At 48.2% G+C, this 2204-nt stretch overlaps 1 long non-coding RNA gene across 1 annotated transcript; it reads left to right on the top strand.

The window, feature by feature from the left end:
- The first annotated feature begins 6 nt into the window (after positions 1–6).
- On the top strand, positions 7–1377 carry LOC115942232 (uncharacterized). Its single transcript, XR_004076847.2, has 2 exons — positions 7–784; positions 940–1377. It is a non-coding gene; the product is annotated as an uncharacterized LOC115942232 (long non-coding RNA).
- The last annotated feature ends 827 nt before the right edge of the window (positions 1378–2204 follow it).

The raw sequence follows: 2204 nt of genomic DNA, 5'->3' as shown, positions 1-2204 counted from the left end.
TGGTCAGCACGCAGCAGGAGGTGAGCCCCTAACTGCTTGTGGTCAGTCACAGAGGAAGGGGCCGCCCGTTCGCTGGGAAGCAGGAAAAGCGAGGATCTTTCATTACCTGGGAATTCGAGTTGGTGATCTCTTGTCTCTTAAGTTTTCTTTGCTTATGGACAACTACTGTGGAAATTGTCTTTCGGTGGCGTGTAAATAATTTTAGCATTTTTTTCCCCTAATAGTATTTCCTTACTGTTTCGTGAGTCAGAATGTGTCTGGCATCTAGGTTGTCCTGCTCTTCGTGGGGTTTCCTACTTCTTTGCCACCCTGAAGAACCTCGAGGGGAATCTCTCAACGGAGAGCGTGTAATACACTCTGTCGGGTTATTTCAATCCAGCAGACCACGAAGCAAGCGGAGCTGGACCTTGGACCCTCCAAGTTCCAGAGGACGCGGTGGGGCTTGTGACCCTGAAGGTGGAGAAAGATGAACATACTTGGAAAGGAGACTCCAGCTTTCGAAGGGAGAAACCGCATACCAGGGAGATCTTTTGCAGGTGCTTCAGTTTTGCTCTCCAGAGACACCTGGACCCCTCGAGGCTCAGAGTCGCACCGGGCTCGGGGAGCTCTGCCGACGCTGGCTGCGGCCCGAGACGCACAGCAAGGAGCAGATCGTGGAGCTGCTGGTGCTGGAGCAGTTCCTGACCATCCTGCCCGAGGAGCTGCAGGCCCGGGTGCGGGAGCGGCCCCCGGGGAGCGGGGAGCAGGCGGTGACTGTGCGGGATGAGCCAGGAGAACAGAACAGGTGGGAGAGAATGGGAGCTGTCCTCGGGGAGGGGTTTAGATCTCTGCTCTGCGGGGCGGGGGGGATCTACCCAGCAGTTGCAGAGTGGGCAACTCTCAGTTTTCTCCAAACAAACATAGAGCTACTAGCTTCAGATTTTGTTTTTGTCCTGTTAGGATTTTTCAGGGATTTTTCTCTTACGTCCGACGTTCTTCACTCTAATTGAAGCCCTGAGGAAGAGAAGCAAATAGCGGAACATTGCTTGAACAAATACCCAGCTACTAAAATGAATACAGAAAATGACCTTTTCAGCATGGAAACGAACCTCTCGCTGTGGTGCCATTTCCTGTCACTCGGCTCAAGGTCAGCTTTCCGAACAGGGCGTTCTGGTAACTCCTAGAATGTGTGCAGGGACGAGACTCACACTTGGTGCAACCAGAAGCCACGCAAACCCCAGCTAGGACGTCCTGCCCAGAGAAATTGCCGGCATAGGTAGTGGCCTGTTCCTGGTGCTGTTGTTCTAATCGGCTCGACTGAGATATACGATAAAACTCAGCAATTTTAAGAGTACAGTTTAATGAGCTTTGACAAATAAATCAACGGCCATAAAACTATCCACACAGTGTTTTCATAGCCTAGAAATGTCCCTTCATGCTCCTCTAAGTCAGTCCGTCCATTTTCAGACCACTGGCAAACATCAGTTTGCTTTCTCTCACTATAGGTCACTTTAGTTTACTTATCTAGAATTTCATAGAATCACTTTTTTTTTATTGACAACGATGCTTTGGAGGTCCTGCTGTGTACTGCTGTGTTGTTGCATGTGTAATTCTTCCTCTTATTGACGGGTAGAATTTCAGTGTGTGGGTATAGCAAATTCACTTGCCTAAAGTTAATAGACATTTGGGTTGGGTCTAGTCTTTGTCTGAAAATATGCTTTCACTTCTCTTGGGTAAGTATACTTAGGGGCGGTATTGCTGAGTTGGGTGGTAAGTGTACTTTAACGTTACAAGAAAACTGCCAAACTGATTTCCAGACTAGTTGTGTTATTTTATTTATTTATTTATTTATTTTTAAAGATTTTATCTATTCATTTGAGAGAGAGAGAAAGCATGAGGTGGGGAGGGTCAGAGGGAGAAGCAGACTCCCCGCCGAGCAAGGAGCCCGATGTGGGACTCGATTCCAGGACTCCAGGATCATGACCTGAGCTGAAGGAAGTCGCTTAACCAACTGAGCCACCCAGGCGCCCCTAGTTGTGTTATTTTGCATTGCCTTTAGTATTTGCTTTTTATCAAGAAAACATTACCCTAAATATTCATTAAGGGTTCGCATAAATATAGTGACATATTTGGCTCTTCAGCTTTAAAAAAGTCAGTCTGGGGGCGCCTGGGTGGCTCAGATGGTTAAGCGTCTGCCTTCGGCTCAGGTCATGATCCCAGGGTCC

Source organism: Leptonychotes weddellii, unplaced genomic scaffold, assembly GCF_054177405.1.
Source record: "Leptonychotes weddellii isolate Sample4059 unplaced genomic scaffold, ASM5417740v2 HiC_scaffold_24971, whole genome shotgun sequence".
NCBI classification, from domain to species: Eukaryota; Metazoa; Chordata; class Mammalia; order Carnivora; family Phocidae; genus Leptonychotes; species Leptonychotes weddellii.
Note: the sequence above shows the minus strand (reverse complement) of the source record. Positions and strands in the feature narration are given on the sequence as shown.